Source organism: Chionomys nivalis, chromosome X (genome assembly GCF_950005125.1).
Source record: "Chionomys nivalis chromosome X, mChiNiv1.1, whole genome shotgun sequence".
Lineage (NCBI taxonomy): Eukaryota > Metazoa > Chordata > Mammalia > Rodentia > Cricetidae > Chionomys > Chionomys nivalis.
In genome coordinates this window covers 6,291,601-6,301,741 of record NC_080112.1, presented here as the reverse complement: position 1 = coordinate 6,301,741, position 10,141 = coordinate 6,291,601, and the positions used below count along the sequence as shown (strand labels likewise).

General features: G+C 37.3%; 1 protein-coding gene and 1 pseudogene across 2 annotated transcripts in view; both read left to right on the top strand.

Annotated features, from left to right (window-relative positions):
- Nucleotides 1-10,141, top strand: part of Aff2 (ALF transcription elongation factor 2) — a 563,721-nt gene that overhangs the window by 48,900 nt on the left and 504,680 nt on the right. The window lies entirely within an intron of this gene.
- Nucleotides 714-1,508, top strand: LOC130867369 (dihydrofolate reductase-like; annotated as a pseudogene).

The following is a 10,141-nucleotide window of genomic DNA, read 5'->3' as shown; positions in this document are numbered from 1 at the left end:
TGCAGGCCAGAAGAGGGCACCAGACCCCATTACAGATGGTTTGTAAGCCACCATGTGGATGCTGGGAATTGAACTCAGGATCTTTGGAAGAGTAGGCAATGCTCTTAACCTCTGAGCCATCTCTCTAGCCCTCTATGTGCTTCTTGTATGTGTATGGGTGTGTTTTTCTTAGTTTCGCTAAATTTTCTTCTATGATCTTGCTGAAGTTTTGTTCTATTGCAATTGATCTGGTATTCATCTCCCTCATTTATTCCTATAATTTGAAAGTTATTTTTATGGTATCTCATATTTCATATACATTCATTTTCTGTGCTTTTAATTTTTTTCTATATTCATTGCTAGTTTGGCATAGCTCTTCTACTTTATCTTTGAGCCCTGATATCCTTCCTTCTGCTTGATTAATTCCACTTGTACAGCTTTTCATTGAGTTTTCTAGTTAGGCTATTGGGTTTTAAAATTTCATCTTAATTTGAGTTTTCTTCAATATTTTTATCACTTCATTGAATTACATTTTCAAATCCTGGAATATCTGCTTCATTTCCATCAGCCTGATGTCTATATTTTCTTGGGCATCTTTCAGGAATTTGTTCTCAAGTTCATTCTATTTAAATTAATTGAATTGTTTCTTTATGACTTCTTTAAATTTTTGATGGAGGCCAAACTTGAGGGGAACCCTAGCATACAGGCTGTCTAGGAGCTGATCGCCGCTTGACATGGTTCAAATGCTGAACTGCATCGTCGCCGTGTCCCAGAATATGGGCATTGGCAAGAACGGAGACCTGCCTTGGCCTCTACTCAGGAACCAATTCAAGTACTTCCAAAGAATGACCACAACCTCCTCAGTGGAAGGTAAACAGAACCTGGTGATTATGGGCTGGAAAACCTGGTTCTCCATTCTGAGAAGAATCGACCTTTAAAAGACAGAATCAATATAGTTCTCAGCAGAGAGCTCAAGGAACTGCTACAAGGAGCTCATTTTCTTGCCAAAAGTCTGGATGATGCCCTAAAACTTATTGAACAACCAGAGTTAGCAAATAAAGTAGACATGGTTTGGATAGCTGGAGGCAGTTCTGTTTATAAGGAAGCCATGGATCAGCCAGGCCATCTCAGACTCTTCATAACAAGGATTATGCAGGAATTTGAAAGTGACACGTTCTTCCAGAAATTGATTTGGGGAAATACAAACTTCTCCCAGAATACCCAGGGGTCCTTTCTGAAGTCCAGGAGGAAAAAGGCATCAAGTATAAATTTGAAGTGTATGAAAAGAAAGGCTAACAGAAAGATGCTTGCTGGTTGACTTCAAGTTCTACTGCTTTCTTCCTAAAATTAGCATTTTTATGAGACCGTGGGACTTGTGTTGGCTTTAGATCTATGAGTAATTCTTTCGTTAGGGAGGGGTAATTGGGAGGAAGTGTTTGTTTTGAGGTGTTGGAGATAGAACCTTGGGCCCTGCATGCTGGACGCATGTTGTCCTGCTAAGCCATGCCCCAGCCCCTGTATAATTCCAAACAATGTTTTCATTTCCATTCATCCTAACCAGGTTATATTAAATATATTTTAAGACACACACACAAAATTTGATGGAATTTATAATTATTCTTTTAAATCCTGTGTCCTGTGATTAATTATGTAATTCATATCAAATGCTATTTTTATATGATTGGTGAGTTTTGGGGTGGGGATATGACCTTGATTTTTCATATTGTTTGCATTTCTGCAATGAGACCTGGGTATGTATACTTAGATTAGGTCTGTGTCTGATATAAACACAGTAGGTTAGTACAGAGCACAAAATGTGCAAACCAATTTGGACATAATGGTTGGATGTGACTTAGGTGGAATAAAGCCAGATGGGCTCAGTGTCTAGGCTGGCATGCAGGCATAATGCACACATACTGGTCCAATCCTAAAACGTTGGGTGTTTGTCTAGGAATAACGGATGGTTCATGGAGGGGAGGATCAAATGAACTCACCTGGCTAGACCCCAGCTTAAGGTGTTAAGGACATGGCTGGGTAGAGAACTGGATGTGCCACGTGAGGGAACTATAGGTTGTTGGCAGGCAACAGGGTCCTTGCCTGTGCCTGGAGGAAGAGGTTAGCATAAACAGTAGTGGCCAGACTGGGTCAGGGCACTGGAATTAGGAATGCCACTAGATAAAGGCATTGGAGAGGTCTTATGGAAGGGAAGATTGGGTGGACTAAGACCATGGCACAATATGTTCTAATTGTAGATATTTTTAATATTTGTTGGTAGAATATAATTTTGTGACATTGGTGAGTTGGCACACAAAAGATTTATTTTTAAAAATCTCAACTTTCTTTAAATTATATTTATTTTTTCTCTATATTTCTCTTCCTCTCTCCATGTCTCCTCATCTCTGTGTGTGTGTACGTGTATGTAGGTCAGAAGACAATTTGTGCAATTCCAGTCTCTCCTACCTTGTGAGTGCTGAGGATCAAATTCAGGGCATCAGTCTTGGCAATTAGCACCTGTATCTGCTGAACCATTTCTCTAACCCTTCAATTACTCTCTCTACTAAATTATGTTTATAGAAATTCACTTAGTGACAGAAGAGTAAGAGCAATAATAGCAATAATAAAAAGCACTGATGATTATACTTCTGTACACATAAAAGGTGACATCAATAAAACCAAAAATCATTAATAATACTAAATATTGTCAGACACAAAACGGATTTTGAATAGAACCTATAAATGTTGTTAAAGCTATTTTCACCCTTATGAATTTTTAATTTTGTATTGGCTCCCATTTTAAAATTTTTAAGAAACAGAATTGTTAGAAGAGCCAGCAATGCCCATTCTTTGTAACACTGGATTTGGGGACAGATGTTCATCTGCCCTCTTAGAAAATGCAACCAAATGTCATTTTTATACTATGTATTAAGAACATATATGGATATCAAGACAAGTTCCTTAACATAAAGTTAAGTGTGTTTCTGGATATACATTACAGTGGTGATGAAAACACACTTAAGAAAAATCAATAGCCAAAAACTCATTCTTGGCAGGATTTGTGGCTTAGCATTTAAGAAAACTGGCTGTTTTTCCAGAGAACCTGTGTTTGATTCGCAGCACCTACATGATGGCAAACAGCCATTTGTATCTCCAATTCCAAAAGACCCGAAACCCTTTTCTGGCCTCTTTGGCCAGTGTACATTTGTTATTCATATATACATGCAGTTAATGCACTGATATATGACTAAACAAATCCTCTACAAAGCAATATTTTTCATAGAAATTGTTGTTCAACAATGACAACTCTAGCTTTTAAGTAATTGGCCCTTACTTTTTAAAATCATTCTCCATTAACATAAACATAAATAATTCCTTCTAGCTTCAAGTGAGAGAATCTCATGGATGGTTGAATGTCTATGGTTCTAATCACACATAGTCCCATAAGCTAAGTCTTGATAAGCTAAGACTTGAGACTTGTACCTAATTTTTCCTTCAGTGCAGGCCAGGAATATTGAGCATTTTAGTTGAAACTGTGTTTAGGTGCTGGGAACAGCTTTGTTTTTTGCTGTAGTCATATGTTGTTATCTTGACATTAATTCATTATGTTTGTTTGAATGACATGAGGCATTTATTTATTGAGCAGTTACTAACAAGTTGACCTTGCTTTCCAAGAATCAAAGGCTTGTCATGGAAATAATGAATGCCCACAAAACAAACAAACAAACAAACAAACAAACAAAAACATAATAAGTATAAATAAGCCTATGAGGCTTGGCAAGATGGCTTAGTGGGTAAAAGTGCTTTCTGTATAATTACAATGACCTGAATTTGATCCCTAGAATTTATGGTCGAAGGAGAGAACTGACACTAAAATTTTGTCTACTGACCACACACATGGTATCCTGTGCATTTCTCACACCATGGATAAGTACACACAAAACATAATCAATGAATAAATGACGTGTTTTTAAATATTAGAGCTAAAGAAAGAATATGACATCATAAGACAATAGATAGAGAACTCCTTTCAGGGAGTAATATGGCAAGAGTAGCATTATTGGTTTGTACGTGTAGAAATGGGTAATGACAATGACAATCTAGTGAATATATATATTCACTATATATATATATATTCAATATATATATATATATATATATATATATATATATATATCAAGGAACAATGTGTGGATTATCTGACTGGCTATGTGATAAGGACAAGGAGGAGGCTACTAACTAGCTGAAAATAATGGGAACTGATTTCCTTTAGGAAGGAAGCACTAAAAGCTAACAGCATGAGATAACAGTGTGGCCACACTGCTGGCAACTTTTGTACAAGTGTGGTTTACACACACTGTGAGAGGTCTTGAAAGCAACTTTTGCTTTGCATTCCTAGCTCTAGGTTTCTATGGTTAGAGTAGTTGAGGTGAAGAAGTACAGTGAAGAGGCAAGCTGAAGCAGTGCTTTGATTTCATCAATGGCCTATAATTGTAAGTGCAGGCATTTGGAATACCTTTGTGCTTTCAGACCAAGCAAATTCTCCTCAGTCGATATTCCCATTTGAATTTTTATGAGTATAACACAGTAGCAATGCAAACTACTATGAGTTTACAAATGTTCTTATATGCCACAAATATCTTCAAAAAAGTCTAAAATGGGGAATCTGTATTTGTTTAGGATTTATCTTGGGAATCTATCCAAATAGGTTGTCTGACAAACTCTAGTGGGCCTAAATCTGACTACTGATAGTTTCAGTTCCATAGGGACGAAGGAAATGCTTTGATTTCACCTTAAGGTAAGGCCTACGAATACATTTTCAAAACAGAGTCTTTTAAAATGCTTCCAATAAATAAGTGCAAACAATAAGCCATGTAAGTAGTTTATAGTCTCAGTCTGTCCCTAGGTCCTCTACAATTCGGAACATTGCAGGATATCTGAGTTTATTCAAATTTAAGCAGTAAAAACTCTTTCTTGGAGACTTGTATTTTAGCTAGAAGTATGTCCTTAGTCCTGGCACTGCCGGACTGCCTACAGATGTACTGAGGGAAGGTTTACGTCTCCTCTTGTTCCTGCTACTGTCACTCTCCACTGTTCTAACTCCCAAGCTCTTGTATCTCTGGAAACTTCCTGCTGACTCAGCTGAAGTTACGTGCTAAACAGAGCATTGCAGTGTTCTATGGCCAGTTCAGCTCAGCCATCTCCCCAAAAGTGAGTTGTGGTTTCCTAAAAATACTTACAGCAAGTTTTGTGTTGGATTCATGTCACACATTTTGCCAGTTTATGAGTAAGAGTAAGATCAACCCCGGTTCTCAGCATCTGTTGCCACTGAATTAGGCTGATGAAACTGATGGACTCTCACTGAGATCTTGCTAATACTTTGTAATGTGGAGCTCTCTTTAGCTGCATATTGGAGTTTTCTGTAGTAGCAATAGCCACTTACACCTAAAGATAAACCCAAATAGGTGACAGTTTCCCCATTTGAAGTCTAACAACTGTTCAAGTCTTCCAGTATAGTCATGTTCATCAAGTAGGAACAGTTTAATAGTTCGAATGGAATCTAACAAATTGATTCATATAATTAATAGGATACAATTTGAATTTTTATGCAGCTATACATAATATAAACTAACTAGATACAACTCTTGTTATTTGCAAAGATGTCACATTACAGTGCATGGGTATAAATGTTTTGGTCTTTATGACTTTTTGTTAAATGAAAATATAAGGATCACATAGCTAAGACAGACTTTGGAGATCATCTGATTTATTCTATTATAGTGATTAACCTAAGATGGAAATGTAGTTAGTTTCCAATGGTACCCTATCAAACTGTTTTCACAACTGATAGTAAAGTCAGTTATTTCTGTACCAATTCCCTTATCTGTGATTATCAGAACCTCAACAAATACTTGTCAAATAAATGAATGGCCCTTTATTGTAAATGCATCAATTTATTAACAAGTAAGATCTAAACACATAATTGTTGAGTAGACATGTAGATGAGAAAATGGACAGTCAAGACACTAGAAAATTGTGTTAGACGTCAGCTAATTTTTTCACATTCCAGAGGAAATTTGTTTTATTTTCTCCAGTTTGTAGAGTTCCCTCAGTTACATACTACCTTCTTTATATTTAGGAGAAATCATTAATTCTTTTCTAAATCCACTCTTCTGGCTGAATAATCACAGCCTTTGTACATTTTTTTCCTACATTCATCTCTCCGAGCCGCTAAGAGTCTGCATTGCACTCTGATCCTGGAATGCAACATAATCCTCTCTCTGCTGTAGAGTCCAGGCCTAAATATACCAAAATGAGACTTAAGGAGGGATTAGTGAGCATTTTGCTTCAAAACCTGAATGATGGCAATCACAGGCTTCATTAGTGGAGAAAGAAAACATTAAGACAATAGGGGCTTGGTTAGATGTGTGGTGAGATTTTTTTGTGCTGCTTTTCTATAGTTGCTATTTCGAGAACTCGTCTATAATTTGACACCAACAAAAAAAAAAAAAAAAAAAAAAGAGGATGTCTCCTTGCTGCTCCGTTCCACTCCTGGCTTAGGAAAACAATACACCTAATAGTTTATTATGCATTTTCAAATAGCTTCCTCTAAAAACTGGAGAAATATTTCACCCTCTATGCAATTCTAGTGTGCAAAGATTGTCCTTTAGCTGGGAAATATTGATTTGCTATTGTTTAGGCCCCAGCAGAGTGCTTCTTATCTCTACAACTGCATTTTGGTTAGAATGTGAGTTGACAGAATTCAGATTTAGTTAAGTGAAGTGTGTCAGCATTGGTAAAATGTTAAAGAGTGAGAACAAATGGGATATTAACCCAGGAAATTTTGTGTGGATTTTGTGAAAAGAAGTCATTTCTGGAATCAAGACCTTTGTAGTGTGGATTTGCAGATGATAATTGTTAAATTCCTAAGTCTCCTTGTGAATCAAAGGAAGGAGTTTTCCCATGTTTTATACAGGTTAAGTCATAAACCCAGTCTGAAATAGAAAACCATTCAAATATCAAATATTAAGAGAAGAATTACATCAAATTTGCTACTCTGATTTTTTTCTTCTTTGTACTTTACTGTGATTCTTAATTTTGTCTTACAATGATCCTTTGTTATTTTTATGTATGCTCATATAATAAAAGCAACAAACAGGATACAAAAGTAAGCCTAGGATGACTGGCATTGTATAAACTAAAATAGTATATACATATATGTACATGCTAAAAAATAGAAGGAAATGCACCAAGATGCACTAATTATGATTGTTATTGATAAAGCATAAGGTTATAGACTATTTTAGTTTTTGTTCTCTGTATCTTACAGTTTTCTTTAAAGATTGTATGGATGTGAACTAGGATTTTTCAGTCTTGGCATCACCGACATTGGAAACAGAGGAATGCTGCAGTGAGGGGCAGTCCTGTGCATCATGGCCTTGATGTAATTAACATGTGCCACTCCAGTGTTATGACAAGCAAGAATGTCTTTAAGCATTGCCAAATACCAGCATCATGGAGGTTTAAGGAAAATTTAGTTCCCATTGAAAACCACTTACATACAATGAACCAGTATTTTCTGTGTGTGTATGTGTGGTGCATACTTGTACATATCTGTATGGGTACACATGTTTATGCAGGTACATGTCCACAAGTGTGTACGAGTATGTGGAGACCAGAAGATAGTCACATGTGTTCCTCAGGAGCTGTTAACCATCTTTGTGTGAGCCAGTATCTCTTACTGCTCAGTAGGCTAGGTTGGCTAGATAGTGAGCCTAGTCATCTTTCTGACGCCTTCTCCCATCAGGGAGTACGTATGTGACCTTTGGGGTCTGAGCACAAGGCTGCTTTCGTGGGTTTTTCTGGAATTTCTCTGGTAATAAATGGTTTTTATTATCAATTCCCTCCATATTAGAAAAAACTGAGAACATAAAAGACTTCTTATAATTTATAGCACACACTTATTATATGTATGTTTGATAATGAGAAATTAGCATCTTATAAATTAGTTTTAGGCACACATACCTTCTCTACTGAAAACATACTTGTGGGTTTTCAGAAAAACAGAGAGCAAAACAAAGGAGATTAGATGGAAGTTGAGGTGCTCCCTACTCGTTATTTTTGGAATTAAGACTCACTATCCAGCAGAGGTGCCGTTGAGAAGGCCTCTTCTCTTCTGGAAAATCTCTGTGTAATGAAGGGTTAAGTGAGCAGAAAAGTGCTAGTCTTGCGCTGGCTCCAGGGAGGCAACCTCTAGGCCCTTGGAATATTTTGTCTGATAAGAGTATCTTTGTATACCTGAGACCTTGGACCAAGGCAGATAGTTTATGCTAACAAGGCAGGCTATGGTAGAGGCCTTGAGTCACTCACTATCTCTGACCACTAGAGCAGTTGGAGACTGAGTAACTAAGGTCAAGCATTTGAGTGCGTCATACCTTCGGACTGACTCCAAACAAATGCTATGTACTGAACTCAAAAGCGCTTTCTTGCTGTCCTTCTTGAGTGGCCAGTGTCTTTGGAGTCCAAGGGGATGTTGGAGTCCCAGGACATGAGTAGGGACAAATTTCCCTGCAGACAGAAGATTCAATCTACTTCAGAAGATACCTGGCCAGAATCTTGCACCCTTAGAGTTCCACCTGTGGCTGCATTCGACAGGATGTCTTTTGACAGGTAAGCAGAAGAAGAATGTAGCTTTTAACGGCCTTTAATTTTCAGTATATTTTAAGCAGTATTCCTGAGCCACCTGCTATGCTTTTTAGCATGTTCACGTTGCTGTTTTGTTTTTATAACAGAGTGAATGAGTTTGGTAGTGCAAAGTGAATCTTTTAGCTTCAAAGTACATATGTCTTCATGTTAAAGAAAAACCTAAATCTGGGAGAATGCAAGGACTTTATGGCTTCTGACTCTTCTGTTTTTTTTTTTTTATAGAGCTCTACATTTTTCTTTGCTCCCCTCCCTGCCTCTACACCCATTTCAACTACCCCAAGGTCCCCATGCTCCCAATTTACTCAGGAGATCTGTTTCTACTTCCCATGTAGATTAGAGCTATGTATGTCTCTCTGTTCTGTTTTTAAAGAACATTCTTGGCTATGTATGTGGATATTGGACCATATTTCACTTGCTGCTTCTGTAATGACAACTGTACTTAAGTCAGTCAGGGTTTTGGCTTCATTTGGATTCTTTGTTATTGTGGAGAAGGGGAAAAGCCACACACACACACACAAAAATGAGCTATGGTTTCCAATAATTCCATCATGGAGGTGAGACAGGGAATCACACCTCATACCTAAAGCAGGTGGGGATGTCAGCATTGCTCATGGGCTTCTCTCATCTATGACCAAGCACATTTTCTAAAGATAAAAGAATAACAAGGAGGACCCTAAGAGAGACATACATGGATCTAATCTACATGGGAAGTAGAAAAAGACAAGCTCTCCTGAGTAAATTTGGAGCATGGGGACCTTGGGGGAAGGTTGAAGAGGAGGGGAGGGGCAGGGAGGGAAGCAGAGAAAAATGTAGAGCTCAATAAAAATAAAAAAAGTTAGATCTTTCTATTATGTGACCCGTTCTCTCTCTCTCTCTCTCTCTCTCTCTCTCTCTCTCTCTCTCTCTCTCTCGCCCCCCCCCTCTCTCTCTCTCCACATGTATAATTTTTTTTTAAATTGAACTGTAACTGATACAAAATGAAATGCACAGAGCTCAGGTGCCTAGTTAAATTAGTGTGTATAATTTTATCACTCACACATATAATCATCTCTCAAAGCAAACTTTGTTCAATAACAATATAATAGAATTTCAAAATTGCAATTTAAAAATTTCTAGGAGCCATGTTAGAAAAGGTAACATGAAATCAATTTTAATGCTGTATTTTAACTTAATGTTCTTCTCATTATCTTTTAAACATGCAACACAAAAGTTACAAAAAGAATTTTTATTTTTTGTTGATGATTCTTTGAAGCACAGTGTATTTATAACTCACCTGGATGCAAACTTTTGACAATCTAGAACATGGAATGTTCTTTGACAATCTCTGAAAGGGGTATAAAATGAGAAGGCTGTGCATGTGTAAACAAGTGCTCAAACAAAATATTTCCTATGGGTGCCTCCTTCCTAGCTACATTGAGTACCCACTCACAGTTGGCAGAAAGAGGATACTTCCCTGGTTGTT